We start from the raw sequence: 18,162 nt of genomic DNA, 5'->3' as shown, positions 1-18,162 counted from the left end.
TTGGCTTCAGATCCTGGTCCTCTGTTGAAATGCTTATAAATAAAGGAGAAAGAATAGCACCTACATACACCTATAAATAAAGGAAGACATAGTTATAAAGATATATAGTTATAAAAAAGGAAATGGCCATAGAACTATTCAGAGGGATCTACATAGAAGGAAGAGAGACTAAAAATCAACCTGACTTCTATGAGCAAATAGCAGAGCAGTTTGCAGAGTTATGTATACAGAAGCCTCTGGCAAGAGGACAAGAGAAGTACAAAAAGTTTCTCATTAAATAACTTTTCAAACGGCAGTTCAAAGGTCTCTGGGCGTGTGCCCAGCGCACCTCAACCCACAGGCATTGCAGTGGGTGCAAGGCAGGACAAGCCCACGGAGCAAGCACTTCGGGTCGGCACTCACCTGCCCAGGAACTGAGAGGTAGGTCATGGATCAGCCTAGAAAGAAAGATCCACGTGTGACTTCCCCGTGGCTCTGCAAGTCTCCCAGGCTGTAGCACAGTGTAGTGGCTAAGAACATGGCACTTTGGTGACAGATAGACCTGATTCCTGTCTTGGCTCTGCCCTTCACTGGCTGTGGCACTGTGAGCAGGTGGCTTCAACACCCAGCCTGTAAAGTGGTGACAGTAGTACCTACCTTGTAGGACTACATGAAAAAGAAGTGAGATCATCCATGTAGCACGCATGGGACCAGATCCCAGAAAGTGGAGGAGGAGTGAAGCTCAACTCCGCTGGTCTGGACTTTTTGCAGTTGAAACAGGGACCTTCCTTAGTTCTGGCTAACATTAAAAATGATCTGGCCAGGTGCTGTGGCTCATGCCTATAATCCCAGAACTTTGGAAGGCCAAGGCAGGCAGATCACCTGAGGTCAGGAGTTCGAGACCAGCCTAGCTAACATGGTGAAACCTTTTTCTACTAAAGATACAAAAAATTAGCCGGACGTCGTGGCATGTGCCTGTAATCCCAGCTACTCGGAAGGCTGAGGCAAGAGAATCGCTTGCACCTGGGAGGCGGAGGTTGCAGTGAGCCAAGATAGCGCCATGGCACTCCAGCTTGGGCAAGAAGAGAAAAACTCCATCTCCAAAAAAAAAAAAGTAAAGAAAAGAAAAGAAAAAAAAAAAAGATCTGCATCCTTTGAGCTCACACCAATGGATGAGAAAGAAGCAGGTGAAGGAATTTATTGTTATATTATATTAAATAAATAATAATAGTAACAGCCCTTATGCCACTCTCAAGGGGCCTTCTCGTGTGCATAGTTGCTTGCTGTTGAGCCCGCTGGAATATCTGCTTCTGCAATGAGGATGTTGGGCCCTGGGCAACCTGGAGAACCTACCCAGTGCTGGCACACAGGAGCACAGAGAGAGCTGGGTCAGACTGTCTGGTGGAATCAGCCCTCGGTGGACACCCTCGCCAGAGTGCAGCGTTACAGGCACTCTTATCTGCATGTCTCTAGACAACATAATAGACAGACTCAGGGTTCAAAGCTTAGCACCAATGATGCCTCCTTCTGGAAGCCCTCTCCTTCCTCTGGTTGGAATGAGTCCCCTCTGCCCTGTGTTTCCATGACCATGCTATGGCCTTTATCATTCCATTCACCATAGCAGTCCCCTTTCATGAATGACAGGCACTATGTCAGTGGCCTCAGTGAATCTCCCCATGGGAGAGATGAGGGGCCACACGAGGGCTGGGGCAGAGAAGCATCATCACCTTAGCGGTTAACAGGATGCAGGGGAGCAGGGATGGATGTAGGCAGACAGGTCAGGAAGCCATGGCAGTGATGCCAGTGAGAGCTGATGGTGGCAGTGAAGGCAGGAAGAACTAGTTGGATTATAGATTTTTTTTAGGTTAAATTGCCAAGATGTTCTTGTGGATTGAAGGTAAAATACCCGAGAAATGAAGGAGATGAGAATGACCCCACGGTTTTTAGCCAGAGTAACTGCAAAGTTAGAGAACCCAAATACAAAGATCAGGAAAATTGTGGATGAGCTGGTTTTGGAGAAAAAATAAGGAGGCCAGTTTGGGACCAGTTGAATTTGAGACACCTGCTAGATATCACACCTGCAGTTGGCTATGGGAAGATGTAAAGGTGGGAGTTATCAGTGTATAGGTGGGGAAATAAAACTCCAAGCTTAGATGAGATAACCAAGGAGTAAGTGTAACTGATAAAAGAAGAGGACCAAGGAACTGATCCCTGGGCTTGACAAGGGTCGGCTGAGCATTTACACCACACCCAGCTCTGTGCTAGCAGCCCTGGGAGGTGGTGGATCCGAAGGACACCCAGTTTCTGTCCTCAAGGAACTCAGAGCCTGTAGGGAAGGTGGAGTGTGTGTCTCATTCACAGACCCGGGGAGCTGTGCCACATGGAAAAAGCTCTGAACCTGAGCCCAGCACCCAGGGCTGAACTGCCCCCACCACCCACTGGCCATGCCTGTGACTATCTCTGAGCCTGAGTTTCCTCCTTCGTAAAATGGAGATAATAATATATCCTGGCAAAGGAGTTGCTTAGAGGATCAGAGAAGAGATGTGCCTAGCACAAAGGAGGCGTCTGGCAACCTGTACAGCCTGTGCTTGTTAGTATCTGCTGGCATGCTCTCCACACCCTCAGCTGGGGGGCCCATCTTCACACATAGTAGCAGTGGGGTTTCCAGAAGCACCAACCCCATGAATGGGCCTGGGGACTCCCCTTGTCCACGGCCCAGCCTCCCTCATGGCTGCCACTACCCCATGTGGGCTGGGGACGTCGGTGGCGAGGTCAAGGCCACTCTGTCCCTTGGAGTAATTGAAGATGACAACATTATTTTGTGTCTCACAGAGACTGGTAGAGATCAAAGGCAGCAAGAAGGAGCTGCTGGGACAGGCAGGAATTCCCTGGCAAAGGCCGCCAATTATTGGAAATTGGCTGTAGTTACAGCTATTACCATTAAGGGCTGCCTGGCTGCCCTACGCTGCTGGAGAGGCGCGTTCTGACAGAGGGTGTGAAAGTGGCCACAGCAGGGTTGGGGGCAAAGAGAATTCCATGGGTTTGCACCTACCACAACTCAGACTTCTCTATGGATTGCTGTCCCAGAGACAGGCGAAGGCGAGTCTTGGAATATTCTCTGGACAAATAGGAAGAGGCGTCCTGGAGAGATATGTGGGGAGAGAAAGGGGGCTGTAGAGCCCAGCAGGGAGAAAAGCCATGTGCTCATGAGGTCCAGGGAAGAAGAGCTCCAGCGGAAGGGAGAAGAGCACAGACCAGCAGGGAGAAGAGCCATGGACTCATGGGCTCCAGAGACCAGCAGGGGGGAGGGCTGTGGGCTCATGAACTCTAGAGACCAGCAGGGAGAAGAGCCATGGGCTCATGAGCTCCTGGGACCAGCAGGGCGAAGAGCAGAGACCAGCAGGGAGGAGGGCCGTGGGCTCATGAGCTCCTGGGACCAGAAGGGAGAAGAGCAGAGACCAGCAGGGAGGAGGGCCGTGGGCTCATAGGATCCAGAGACCAGCAGGGAGAAGAGTCATGGGCTCATGGGCTCCAGAGACCAGGAGGGAGGAGGGCTGTGAGCTCATGGGCTCCAGAGACCAGCAGGGAGAAGAACCATAGGCTTATAAGCTCCAGAGTCCAGCGGAGAGAAGAGCCATGGGCTCATGAGCTCTACAGACCAGCAGGGGGAAGAGTCGTGGGCTCATGACCTCTAGAGACCACAAGGGGCAAGAGCCTTGGGCTCATGGGCTCTGGCTCATGTTAGCTGAAGCTGTGCCATGGTAGGGATGGGCATCAACGCTCTACTCCTCGATCCTGACCAGAGAGGCACAGCTGTAAACAGTGTGCCAAGGATAGCTCTCACTTTGGGCATGAGAACAAAGCAAGGCACCTTGGCAGGAGGCAAGACCCTGAGCCAAGCTGAAGGGCCTTGCTGGTGTTTGAAGCCCACTTACTGCCCTGTCCTGGCAGCAACCTAGAAAAGTGGGTCCCAAGGAAGAGGGCAGCCAGTGACTCCCAGAGCAACCCAGGGTGCAGATGAGAATTCCAGCAGGTACCAGGGAGGAGGGGAGGGCATGGCAAAGGAGCAAGCTGTTCTTTCAATAACTTCAATAACCTCAGGGATCTTATCTCTGTCTCCTTCGCTTACGAGCTGTGTGAACTTAAACAAGTTACTTAGCCTCTCTGAGCCTCAGATTCCACATCTGAAAAGTGAGGAAATCATACAAACTAGAATCATACAAGATGGCATGGTAAAATAAGTCATGAAATTATGGTTGCCATTAGTGAAAGGTCCAAGGCTAACCACTTGCTCAGTAATCTGAGAGGGGCCCTTTCTTTTCAAAGTGTCAGTAAAAAAAAGTATAGCCATCAATCACTGGGGGTCTAGTGCATCATCCTGAGATGGTGTCACCTCACCCTCATAGAACGTCAATACTGCAGCATTATTAAGCAAAATGAGGGAGCCTGTTTCAGGAAGGCCTCCATTTTTGCTTTAAAAAATATACGATGAACTAAGGGCTTGGATAGCAAAGAAGCTCACTGACAAGAACAATATAGATGTCTCATTAATTATGTCAGAAGCAGGTGTGTGGCCACACATGGCTTTCAGGCTCCTGTCATCTGCTTCCATGGATGCCTTCAAAGCTCTCCTCCAGCATGTTGGCCTCCATGCAGGCTCCATGACCATGAGGCCATGCCATGTGTCTTTCCATCACCAGGTCTTTGATGATAATCTGCCCCCTGACCCATCTCAGAAAGCTCTCCCTATGGCAGGACCACCCCAAGGCCAGCCATGTGGCATGATGGAGAGAGCACTGGCTTGGGAGCCTGGTGATGGAGGGCTTCCTCTGACTATGCCACTCATGGGCTGGATGACCTGGAGGAGTCACTTCCTGTGTCAGGCACAGTTTGAGGGATGCAAGCAACAGAAACCAATCTGGCTGTAACCTACATGGGAAAGGGCAGACCCAAGAGGGTCTCAGAATTTAAAGGAAAGCGAAGGACCAGACTCTCAAGGCAGAATAAGGCTGTCTGGGGGTGGGGTGGGGCTGGGATCCAAGGAGTCCAAGAAGCAGGGTCCCACAAGAGCGTCTCCTCAGGACACGACCCCACCCTCCTCCTGGGGCAAATCAGCTTCAGCCATTTCTAATCTTCTGTCCTTATGCTTGAAACAGAAACTCCAGAGACTGAGAGAGATGGGGAGAGCTAGAGGAGGTGGGCACCTTGACTGATAATCCCACCAGTCAGCCCGTCACAGAGAAGAGGGAGTTCTCCCAAAGAAGTCAGGGCACCACGATCAGAAGGAATGGGAATCAACGTTGGGCAGGGAAAAATTAACTCATCTACACTTTCCTCTTCTGGAGGCTGTTTCTCATCTGTGGAATGGAGACAGTGACACCTTAAAGGAGTGGTGTAGATTTGGTGCATATTGTGGCATAGATGAACAGCAGTTGTTGCTATTAGTGATAGCACACAGGGCATCGAGCAATATTGAGAGCATTCCTTATGTTGATGACTGTTACGCTAGTTGTATTGTCATGCAGTTAGGACTGAATAAAGACTAGATGTTATTGGCCATTTGTCTGAGTCCCAGAGGCATCTTCCTTTCATGAAAAAAGGGGTGAGGCATATGGACATTCATCCTTATTTAATACTCAGAGCCAGTCCATTTTCCACATAGAAACTGAGCCTCGGAAAAGTGAAATTGTTGGACAGTTGTGGGCATTGCTGGATCCACCTCAGGTCTGTGCTGCTCTGAAGTCACATTGGCAGACACAGTTCCGGGTGATGCAAGTTCCAAGTGAGTGTCCCCTAGAGTCCACCTGGGGTGACACATCCCGCCGCGTGGGCCTCCTGTGGAATTCCTCGCTGTGTTTCTTGGTCCCTCAGCCCTGCAGATGGTTCTGCTTTCCCTCTGGAAGAGTATTATGTCGATTCACTTGAAGTCATGTTTGGGGCAAACAGGGCACCAGATGCTGGAATGTGGTCCCCTCCACTTTTCCAGAGAGGTATGAGGATTTAATCTTTGCTTTTCTTAAAAAAAAATAATAATGGTTCTGAGGGCTGGAGGACATGTAAAATCAAAGGGAAATTACAGGCAATGTGCAGAGAATTCTTAGTTTCCAGATGCTTGTCAACCCACCTTGGGAAATGAGCCCCCTCTCACAGGTAGGGGCTGCCAGAAGCCCTTTCCGGCTGGAGAACATCACGGAGGAGAATTAGCAAGACCCCTGCCTTCTCCCCTGGGACCTGGCACTGCATTTAGCAGCATTTAAGAAACAATCCCCCCATCACTGCTGATTAGGAGGAACATCAATTTTAATGGAGAGGTGTTACCTAAGTCTGGCCACATGGCCTAGCTGCAAAGGTCGCCCTTTCTCAGAAGGTCTGCATTCCCTTCCTCCCCAAATCAGGCACTGGTGTGTGGGAGATAGCCAGCCTTTGCTACTGAGTGGCTGACCTCCATCACTCCACAGGGCCTGGGGTCCTCTCAGCAAAGATATCCCAGGGCAAGCAGAACCTGTCCATTTGTACAGGGCTGTGGCTGTGGGTCAGGTGAAGGGGGGGTTATAGATTTTTCTGGAACTAAAGCCCACCTGAAGCCTCTGGGAAAATGATGATCCCTCCCTTAACCACAAATTCCACTGACATGATATACCTTAATGAGCGATTTCATGACTCTGTGTGATTTCAGCAACCAAGCAAACTTCAGGGCATGCACATTGCAAGTTGTGAAAACAAAGAGAAGCTGGATATTTGTGTGGAGGCCCAACTCTCTCGGCTGCAGAGCTTCTGCCAGTGTTCTTTCCCTAAGATTCACTGATGCTGTCAGGGAGGAAGACATGGACTCATGCCTCTGCATCGGCCGGGCTGGATAATCTAAGATGGCCTCATGTGTGTGCCAGTTAGTATCCTGTTGCTAGGGGCACCTTGGTTCTCCTCCATGTGACCTCTCAAGTAGGCTAGCTTGGGCTCTTCCCATCAGTGTCTCAGAATTCCAAGTGCCACAAAAGAGGGCAAAAGTCTGAATGCACAAGCACTTTTTAAGCCTCTGCCTCTGCCATGTTTGCTAATGTCCATTGGCCAGAGCAAGTCATGGCCAAGCTCAGAATCAAGAGGTGAAGAAACAAACTCTACCTTGGCTGGAAAGAGTTACTGAGGCCTTGTCTTTGTAAACAATCTACCACCCTGCCCCACCCACACCCCACACAGAGAACAGTTTCCCTGTTAGATATTCTCACCACTCCCTGAACCTTCTCTCCAGGGCACTTATCCACTGTAGTTGACTATTTGTACACCAAGTTGTTTGTTGTCTTTCTCTCCCATATCCCTGTTCCACCATGCGGGCAGGGGCTGATGTGTGTCCATCCATGCCCAGCACAGTGGCTGGTACATAGTGGGTGCTAGTAACTACTAGTGAAGGAAGCAGGAAGAAGAGAAGGAAAAAAAGAAAAAGAAGAAAGGGAGGGCGGAGGGAAAAAGAGGCAGGAAGGGAGGAATGAGGGCAGGAGAAAAGGAGGGAAGGAGTCCTGGAACAATGGGGGCACTTCTTAGGCGGAGGACTAACTGGAACCTCTCTGGGCAGCGGGTGCCCTGTGCATCCCCCAAGCCCACTGTGCTGCTTTCAGCCTCCATATCTTGGCTCCTCCTGCCCTCCCACCTGGCTACCCTCCCACCCTCTTTCCTCTGCTGGCTCAGCCCTGGGTTCCTTCCACGTGCATCTCAAGTGTCTCTCCCCACTCCCAGCAGCTTCCCCTCTACCCCTTCCTCCTGAGCATCTGCCCGGCTCAGGCAGCTCCCCACACCCCTGCCTATTGCTGCCCACGCTGTCCTGCACATGCACCTCTCAACTGAGCACCGCACCGGCCCTTTGAGAAATCTAGGACAGGCATATTGATCTTTCCATCCCATTGATGAGAACTCAGGTTCAGGGAGGCTCGATGTCCACGGTCACCCTCCAGGACCAGAGTCAGTCTGGTTCAATAGTCGCCAGACTGCAACGACTGTGGTGAAGCCTCAAGGCCCTGAAGGAAGAGGCTCCATCCTCTCTGTCTTGGTGAGAGTGGATGCCCGTGCCAGAGGACCCAGGATTCTGATCTCTGGACAGTGGCAGACAGACGGCAACCAATAGGTCAGAGGCGGAGCCTGCCATCTCCTAGCCCACAAGGGCTTCCTCCAGAATGACTGGGCCCTAGGGCAGGCCTGCAGCCTCCCAGGTGACACTCCCATGGCACCACCTCTCCCATGGAATGTCTTCTTTAGAAAAGAGATGAGCCCATTCTTAAAAGGGGAAGGGGCTTTCAAGGTCACACAGCAAATTAGGGCAGCCCGAACTCCAGACTCAGGCTCCTGCTATCCCTGAAGTCACATCCTGCCCTCCCTCACTGCCTTCCCAGTCCTGCCTCCTTCCCACCTCCACAGGGCTTGTGACCAACTGAAGGGGATTAGACTAGTTAGCGAGGGGCCAGTTCCCCAACCCAGGCGCAGGTGGGAGGGGAGTGGTAGAGGGAGCAGGCCCATCCAGCAGGTGATGGATCTCACAATAGGTATTTGCCGCGTATTGGTGACTGTCTTCAGAACTGCGCCTCCGCCTACACTGCTTGATGTACATGAGTGTGCTGGTTAACTTTAACCTGCACCCTGGGGATGGGTGCTTGAAGTAACATAATTAGGAAGCAGCTCCACAGGGCAGCAAGCCTCGTATCTGGTCAATCATGGCTTTGCTAAATTGGCACCGGAGGCTGCGGCTAATCAGCATAGGAGATGTTGCCAGTGCCTTTTCATTGGTGAAATGAGCTGTACAAAAAAAAAATGTGGTTGGCTCCCGAGATCGTGCAGTACCCTCCTCTCTTGGTGAACCAAGCTCAAGAATCCACCCCCGGCTCCATCTGGGCCAGCGGCCGCCCACTGAATGGAAGGCACTGAGTTCACTGGAAAACTCAGGACCTGACTTCACCGGGGATCCTGCCCTCTCCAGGTCCTGCATTCGCTAGCGATGCTGCCTTCAGTAAACTGTTGCACTTGCCTGGGAGTGACACTGGCCTGTGGGGTCTGGTCAGATGCCCCCAAGGACAGCACGTGGTCCCTGCTGCGTGCCTACTCTGTGCCAGAAAAGTTCTCCACATCATGTGTATATTACTTCATTGAAAAATCACTGCTATCTGGGCGTGGTGACTCATGCCTGCAATCCCAGCACTTTGGGAGGCCAAGGCAAGCAGATCGCTTAAGGACAGGAGTTCGAGACCAGCCTAGCCAACATGGCAAAACTCCGTTGCTACTAAAAATACAAACAATTAGCCAGGTGTGGTAGCACATGCCTGTGATCCCAGCTACTCAGGAGGCTGAGTCATGAGAATCACTTGAACTCAGGAGGTGGAGGTTGCAGTGAGCTGAGATCATACCACTGCACTCCAGCCTGAGTGACAGAGTGAAACTCTGTCTAAAAATAAATAAATAAAAAATAAAAGTCACTGCCACCTCCATTTTACAAGAAGTACCGAGTGGATATGTTGCTTCCCCAGGGCCTCACAGGGAGGAAGTGGTGGAGCTGGGATTTGAACCCGGGCTGTTGTTTTTGTAAAGGATCGAATAAATGATGTGAATGTACTGATCTATGATAAGCTAGCTGCATGAGATGGAGACTCAGACACAGATGAAGCCAAAGCTGAGATGCAGAATTTGCTGAGAAATCGCATTGTATATCACAAGAGCAAATTGCTAAGCCCACCACGTATCCAGGCTGTGCCGTCTGGTTGAAGAACCTGTGCTCTGAACACCATACAGCCTCCTCCCTGCAGCTGAGGAGCTGGAGGCCTACGGGAAAATGGGCTCTAGATGGCTGAGTTTCAACGGGAGCCTACAAGTGTCCCTCCCCAGCCTTGCACCTGCCGTGGCTCCATAACCAAGAACCCACTCTCCCTCTGGATCCGGCCCTCCACCCTTCCCTCCCAGCTCATATGCTTGGCCCAGGCTACACTGAGCTCCTGGACCACACCAGGCAGTTTCACACCCAGCAGCTTTGCTCACCGGGCTCCCTTCACTTCCCTTGGCCATTGCCCACCAGGAAAACATCCAGTTATCTTTCTTGGCTTCATTAGGCCTCATCACCTCTACCAAGAGAACAACACTGGACACCAGATGCCCTTTGGGACACACCAGTGTGAGGCCACCCTCACCCTGCTGTGTGACCTTGGACAAGTGACTCAACTTCTCTCAACATCAGTTTCCCCATCTACAAAGTAGGAAAATGATGTTTACCTCATGGTTTGTTGTACAAGTTAGAAAAAATGCACATTAAGCCTCTGACATGGCTTCTACTAAAAACATGGTACTTATTTTTAGAAAGTTTTCCTGCCATCTGCCCCAGAAGAATTGAACTCTGTATACCTGTATACACCTCAGACTCTCTGGACATACTTGTGTCTTTTTTTGCTAGCACTTCTCACAAGCTGGCATCTTGTGTATTTTCCTCTGTTTATTTTCTGTCTCCTTCATTGCTGGACTTATTAAGGTGCAGCTCCTTGGGGGCAGGAATCTTGTCTGTCATGTTCATCACCGGATTCCAGGGCTCGGAATGCTGCCTGGCACTTGGTATGTCCTCCATTAAAGTTGGCTGGTAAAATGAATGAACAAATAAAGGAATAAAAAAATGAACAAATGAACCCATACCCACCTCCTGCATTAATCTTATCCATCAATCTGTCCCCAGCTCCCAGTACAGTAACTGACATGTGTGTTCAGCAGGGATTATAGAACAAATCTTATCAATTCTTTGTTTATGCATTTATAAAACACAATTTAATGACGCACTAAATCAGATCAGCATGAATGAAGCTTTCCAGATGGGCACTGAACCAGGATTCTCTTTCTTCGTGTCTTGCTTTCTCAAAACTGGTCCACATTATCCTCCCCAGCAGCATAAGAACCGCCCAAATTGCCAGCCATAGAATCATGAGCTAATTAATGAGACTGCTTTGAGTCACTGTGCTTTGCTTGTAGGTATGATCGCCCCACAGCCAAGACTAACTGATGCAACAGAAGAAGGGCTCCCCGAGGAGGGGAGGGCTGAGCTAGATCTGAACAACCAGAAGAAGACTAAGAGAAAGCAGTAAATTCTTGGTGGAGGAATTTGGAAGATGTGTGTAGGAAAGTCATTTGGAAGGAGATAGGACAGCACTTTTTTTTTTTAACACTTTATTGAACATCCAGCCAGAAAATGTACAATTGGCGAACTACCCCCTAGAGAATAACACGCTTGTATGACCAGACCCATATGAGAAACAAAGCACGACTGGCACCCCAGAGGCACTCCTTACGCTCCTTCCGTTTCCCACCTCCCTCCCAGGCTAACCACTATCCTGACTTTTCTCATCACAGACTGTGTTATTTTTGTAGCGTTTTTTCAACTGGACTCTGCATTGTGCATTATTTTGTATCTGGCTGCTTTCACCCCATGTTAGAGTTGTGAGACTCATCCGTGTTGTTCTCTCCTTTTCCTCTTGATGAATCGTATTCCATTATTTACCCATCCTCCTCCTGATGGATCTTTGGGCTGTGTTGGCTATGGAGAATAACACTGCCATGAATACTCCTGAACACATCTTTCAAGGAATATATTTGTACACTTTTTTTTTTCTTTTTTCAAGACGGAGTCACGCTCTGTCGCCCAGGCTAGAGTACAGTGGCGTGATCTTGGCTCACTACAACCTCAACCTCCCAGGTTCAAACGATCCTCCTGCCTCAGCCTCCTGCCTCAGGCCTGGGATTACAGGCCTGCATCATGATGCCCAACTAATTTTTGTATTTTTAATACAAGACGAGTTTTCGCCATGTTGGCCAGGCTGGTCTCAAACTCCTGACCTCAAATGATCCACCCACCTCGGCCTCCCAAAGTGCTGGGGTTAACAGGCATGAGCCACCACGTCCAGCTGATATTTGTACACTTCTGGTGAGTGTAGACCGCCAGTGAAATTCTTGGGTCATAGGGTTTGCACATAAAGCAGATCTTTTGAGGAACCGAAAGGAACGGGTGGCTTGAAAGAGGAGGGGGGAGCTAATGAGATGAGGGGTCAAACTTTCTCAAGCCCTGTGAACATGGCAAGGAGGCTGATTTTCAAGAGATGTGCAGGGGGAGGCCAGGGAGTGACAGGCTCCAATGACATTTTAAGATCACCCTGAGAGAGAGGTTGGAGACCACCATGGGGGACAAGGAAACAGGTAGGTGGTGGTGGAGGGAATCTAAGGGAGAGATGACCATGGCCTGGACCAGGATGCTGTGGAGATGGAGAGGAGAGGATCGTGCTCTAGTTAGCTAGTACCACATAACAGAGCTGAGCAGCTTAAAACTACGCAATGGATTTTCTCCAAGGATTTTGGGGGTTGACTGAGCTCTGCCGGGAAATTCTTGTATGGGATCTCTCATGCTGTTGCAGTCAGGTGATACAGGTTATAGCTGGGGCTGTAGCTCCAGCCAGGCCAAAAGCTCAGCTGGGCTGAAGATGAGCTCTTGTCCGAGGTGGGTTTTTCACTCACCTGCTTGGCTCCTGGGCTGAGATGGCTCAAGCAGTTGGGGGCTGGTGGGACCTATGTCACCCCATATGCAGCTGACTGGGCTTCCTCATAGCATGGCACTCTCAGATTGATTAAATGGAAGAAGCCTGTGACCAGAGCAAGTGTTCTAAGAGGCTAGGACAGACGCTGCAAGGCTTCCTATGACCCAGCCTCAGGGGCCCCCAAATATTGCATCCACTACATTCTCTTAGCCAAGCAAGTCATTAAGTCCAGCTGAGGTAGGAAGCAGGACTCGACTCTGAAGGTGGGGCTCAGATACCGGAACAAACTGAGGACTAGCTGAAACAGGTTGGGACAGAAGCACTTCCCCATAAGACATCCCACCAGTTTGCCATGTGAGTTTACCATTGCTATGGCAACACCTGAAGGTTACCACCCCCTTCCATGGCAATGACCCAGCAATCCAGAGGTTACCATACTTTTCCTAGAAATTTCTGCTCAAACTGTCCCTTAATTTGCAATATAATTAAAAGTGACTATAAACGTGACTGCAGAACTGCCTCTGAGCCACTATTCTGGGTATGCTGCCCATGGGGTAGCCCTGCTCTGCAAGGAGCAATGCCTTTGTTTCTGCTGTTGTACACTGCTGCTTCAATAAAAGTTTCTGTTTAACACCACCAGCTCACCCTTGTATTCTTTCCTAGATGAAGCCAAGAACCCTCCCAAGCTAAGCCCCAGTTCTGGGGCTCACCTGTCTTGCATCACAGCCCACTTTCAAGGGAGGAGAAATGAGATTCTCCTGTTTCATGTGAGGAGCAGCATGCCCCTGTGGGAAGGGAAGAGTTGGTGGAGGTCTTCTTTGGATGACACTGGCTACCAAGGATGGATCTGGACTTTTTGCTGGCTTGGATAAAGCCTTTTTGTTTGTTTTTGCTTTGTTTTGGAATCTACATGTTGAAATCAATTTGAACAGCAGGAAACATACATACTTTTCCAGCACAGCCACAGTGTTTGGGATGCTCAGGGGTCAGAGGCAGAAATGTCCCCAGCATTTCACACACACAGAAGAAACCTTTCTGCAAAGGGCAATGGAGAGACTTTTTGCTCCTGGCCTAATAGGGAAAACTTGCCCCTTGTGGATCTTGTTTACCTAAGACCAACAATTGCCTGAAAGTATTTCTTAGTGAATTTCTAACTTGAACTATTCTCCTCAAAGGCTGCTGCTGCAGAGCAGAAAGATCAGACTTGGTTTCCGCAAAACATCTGGACTCCAGTTACTTCTTGGCTAACCTAATGACTTATGTGACCTTGGGGACATTACTGAACTTTTTTGTCCTTAGTTTCCTCATCAATAAAATCAGGATGATAACAGTATCTCCTTGGAAGAGTTGTTGAGAGGATTAAATTAGATAATACATACAAAGCACTTGGCCCAATCCTTGGGAAATAGCGAGTTCTTGGTCAATGTCAGCTGCACAGTAATAGATGCACAACAAATCTGCTGTAATTGAGTTGTCCATGTAAGGAATGTCAGCTCAAATCACTGACTCAAGGATTTTATCTGTGCCACACTTTAGTATTTGTTTGTTTGTTTTATATTTATTTATTTATTTACAGACGGAGTCTTGCTCTGTCATCCAGGCTGGAGTGCAGTGGTGCGATCTTGGCTCACTGCAACCTCTGCCTCCTGGGCTCAAGCAATTCTCCTGCCTCAGCCTTCCGAGTAGCTGGGATTACAGGTGCCCACCACCATGCCTGCCTAATTTTTGTATTTTTAGTAGAGATGAGGTTTCGCCATGTTGGCCAGGCTGGTCTCAAACTCCTGACTTCAGGTGATCCACCCTCCTCGGCCTCCCAAAGTGCTGGGATTATAGGCGTGAGCTTCCTGGGACTATCAGCCATAAAGTTTGCTTTTGATTCCAAATGTTAAAAAATTATATCTATGTATCTATCTATCTGCAATGCTGTTGCAAATATCTCATACACAGGGCTTTCTCTCCCTCCATAGTACCGTATCTCTCTTCACATCTTTACATTGCCAATATCTCACACTTTGTAGGTGGGAAAGTTTATCATTTGCTTCACTAGGAGATGTACACTCTTTAAATAGTGTTCTAATGTCTGCAAAAAAAAAAAAAATTAGCAGAGCTGTCTCTAGGGAAGCAGCCTTTGTTCAAACCTGGAAGAAATGAAGGGTTTTATTTGTGGAAATTGGGGCATCCGGTGCTGTCTACTTAGGGAAGCAGGATTTTTTTTAACCACCCACCAACACCTACACACACCAAAAAAATTAATAAAAATCTCAGAGAATATATTAATCTTTTACTTATAGGTAATCTCCCAAGTTCAGGGCAAGTTTTTCTTCTGAATGTTGCTCACTCTGTACCATGGAAATGATCTGAATCTTACCAAAGAGCCTCACTGAAAATCTCTTCTCTATGTGCACATCTTTGATCTCACACAATCCTTCCAGGTAGGGACACTGGGCCCCATTTTACAGATGACAGCACAGAGGCCAAAATTAATTAGGAACTTGCCCAAGTTCACACAGCTCATGAATAGCCACTTCTGTCTGTTGTCTACTGCACCATACCCACCATTCTTTTGCCTGAGCCTGGATTCTTTCTTTTTTTTTTTCTTTTTTTTGAGACAGAGTCTCGCTCTGTCACCCAGGCTGGAGTGCAGTGGTGTGATCTCGGCTCACTGCAACCTCTGCCTTCCAGGTTCAAGCCATTCTCCTGCCTCAGCCTCCCGAGTAGCTGGGACTACAGGTGCGCACCACCACACCCAGCTAATTTTTGTATTTTTAGTAGAGACAGGGTTTCACCATGTTGGCCAGGATGGTCTCCATCTCTTGACCTCGTGATCTGCCCGCCTCAGCCTCCCAAAGTGCTGGGATTACAGGCATGAGCCACCGCGTCCAGCTGAGCCTGGATTCTTTCTATGTCTCAGCATCTCTCTCTGCTACCAGCCTTTGCGTTGTATCCCACAGGATTCCTGGAGGTAGGTAGCAATGGGTAAGAAAAGTTTAGCAGGCAAAACCTCAGCAGACAGGCTGACACCCAGCATTCTCAAGCACAGATGAGACCCTGACTCTCTTGAGGAGCTTGGCACTCAATGAGTATTAGGAGTTACTGCCTGGTGAAGTTTAAATATTTGTTTATTCACGTATGCAACTAACATTTATTGAGCTCCTACTATGTGCTCAGCATGGTGCTGGGCTCTGGAGATGCACAGATGAATCAGACAGCTCTGCTTGCAAGGCATTCTTGAGGAGTTTGCAGTATAGTGGGTGTAACAGACATACAGAAGTCCTAGAAGCAAAAGCGTGTGGACAGGGCGTTGCCAAATTCCTCAGCCAGCTGCCAGGTACTGCTGATTCCACTGTCTGAACAGCTGGAGAATCCATCTCCATGACCACCACTCCGGCGAAGGCTGCCACTGCCTGACACCTGTATCACCGAGGCCAGCAGGGCCGCCTGACAGCCTGCCTCACTCCTCTGGTCACTTCTCCACACCACAACTAAAGGGACAATCTGATCCCTGTTTAAGTCCTCCAAAAGCTCCTTGATGTCCTTTCGATAAGGTCTAAAATGCAGAGGCAGGCTACACTGTAGAGAGTTGGACTCCCTCCTCACAGGTGGATTCTGGGTCTTGTTCACAGTTGGGCGCTAGCACAGGGCCAGACCCTGGGTGACCAATGATTCCAGGGGGTCTTTATGATATAGTGCAGTCTGGTGACATCATAATGCAAGCCCCCTGCCCAGGAGATGTTTTTGGTCCATTTGAAGGACAATCATTGGTCAATCTAGCTAGGATCCACTATCATCACTTAATCGGACTTAATTTGAAATTTCTAAAGATTTTTATATGAGCACTCTGATTTAAAGGAGTTAAGACTTTTTTAAAAATACAACATAAACATATGACTAATACCAATTGCGAAGCGTCAATCTGGCCCATAGCATGAGCCCTTATGCAGTCATATTTGGGAGAGATGTGGGTAGGTGGTAAGAGCTACAGGACAAAGATTGGTTTTGCCTTGCTCTGCGATCTTGGATGAGTTACTTAGTTGCTTTAAGCCCCGTCTAAAACTGATCCCTGCCTCCTTGGCCTCATGAAGTCACTGCAAAGACCAGATGAACACTGGCTAAGAAAGGGCTGTCCAAACCCTAAAGGGCTGTACACATGTGAGGGCTTGAGACCGTGACCAGAGAAGGCAGCATCCCCCTTGCCACAGCCCCCAACACACTCCTCTCCCGGAAGTGGCTGGGAGGGTGTGCTGGGCTTATCTTCATTGTCCTATTCTTCCCCAAAGTGGGTCTGGGATGAGGAGATGCAAACCTCTACCTGGGTTTCCTGCCAGAATTCATCAGTTCCCATAAGCAGAGGCAGGAAGACCACTGGGCCATCCATCATGAGACAGGTTGCAGGGAATCTGGACCTGTCTGGACCATGTTTTAGAAGCCCTTACATGGGAAGAGATGTTAGACTTAGCAATCTTTTAGGTTCATTTTGGGGATTCTCTACAATTCTCTGACTCCAAGTCCTTTCCCTCAGCAGAAATCAGTTGTAAACAATGACAAGGATTCTAGCAGAATTGGGCAATTTCTATAAACTCAGTTTCTGGAAACTCCCAGGAAGCCAAGCCTTCAGGCAGAATACTTCTCCTTCCCCCAAAGAAGTGCAAAAGAAAAAGAGTACTGTTGATTCATGCAAGATGCCAAATACCTAATTCCTTCTGAAAGTCACACACCCTTCTCTCCCAGCCAGAACTCCAGATCCAGGAGGCTGCACACACCCAGAGGAAGGGACATATCATAGATTGGTATGTACCTGGTTCCCAAAAGCATGTGCTTTGCCTATCGCACATATGCAAACTTTTTTAAAATCACCTTTCCAGGAGCGTACTGGGGCCTTGGACATGAAGGTCAACTGTTTTTTCACTTTGGTCCCCTGGTTTCTGGGTTCAGGCCTATAGTGAGAGTCATTCATTCATCCATCCATTTAATTTCGAGACCTCTCCCTGTGCCAGACACAGAGCAGCCCTTGTTTTCACGTACTTCACAATTTATTGGGGAAAACTGTCAAGTAAACATAATTGTAGTATGATGCAATCAGGAAACAGAATTGCAGAGTTCAAGGAATATTATGTGATTGTACTTAATATTACGGGAATTGTACAAGACAGGCACCCAGCTGGACCTAGGGGTGTTGGAGAAGTCTCTGAGGTGCACATGATTAAGCAGGAGTAAGCTAGGTAAAGGTGAAGTGCAGGGAGCAGGGGAAGGGCATTTCAAAGGGGACAAATGAGCAAAGGTCTGGAAGTGACTGGATGTGGCCAGGACCTGCGGCAGCTCAGCACTGCTGGGTCAAAAAGTGTAGAGCCAGGATTGAGGGGCACAGATCAATCACAGATGACTTAGTGTGCCCCACAGATGAGCCCAGAGACACTCTAGGAGACAGGGGTGATACTGACACATGAGTTCAATGAATATTCAAGTACCTTTTAGAGGCCAGCCTCATGCTCAATACTGGCTTCTATTCCTTTTTGAAAAACACCTAAAATTCTTTCCACCTTACTGAAAAGCAAAGAAGTTCTTTAGGCTGAGAGTCGTCCAACATCTGGTATACAGTTGGTGCTCAATCGATGGTGATCATAGTCCCTCCCTGCCAGGGAGCTGTTGCTGA

The 18,162-nt window shown here is 48.9% G+C and overlaps 1 long non-coding RNA gene across 4 annotated transcripts in view; it reads right to left on the bottom strand.

Moving 5' to 3' along the window:
- The window catches only part of LOC109023182 (uncharacterized), a 48,810-nt gene that overhangs the window by 29,090 nt on the left and 1,558 nt on the right, over positions 1–18,162 (bottom strand). For 2 of the 4 annotated variants that reach the window (XR_010130892.1, XR_010130890.1), the window contains exon 3: positions 10,348–10,573. This is a non-coding gene — a long non-coding RNA (uncharacterized lncRNA). Of the gene's footprint in view, positions 1–5,593; positions 5,995–6,631; positions 6,787–10,347; positions 10,574–18,162 lie in introns of those variants that run through there. The other 2 variants (XR_010130889.1, XR_010130891.1) reach the window with 2 other exon arrangements.

Source organism: Gorilla gorilla, chromosome 15, assembly GCF_029281585.2.
Source record: "Gorilla gorilla gorilla isolate KB3781 chromosome 15, NHGRI_mGorGor1-v2.1_pri, whole genome shotgun sequence".
Lineage (NCBI taxonomy): Eukaryota > Metazoa > Chordata > Mammalia > Primates > Hominidae > Gorilla > Gorilla gorilla.
This window is presented reverse-complemented; position numbering and strand designations above follow the sequence as displayed.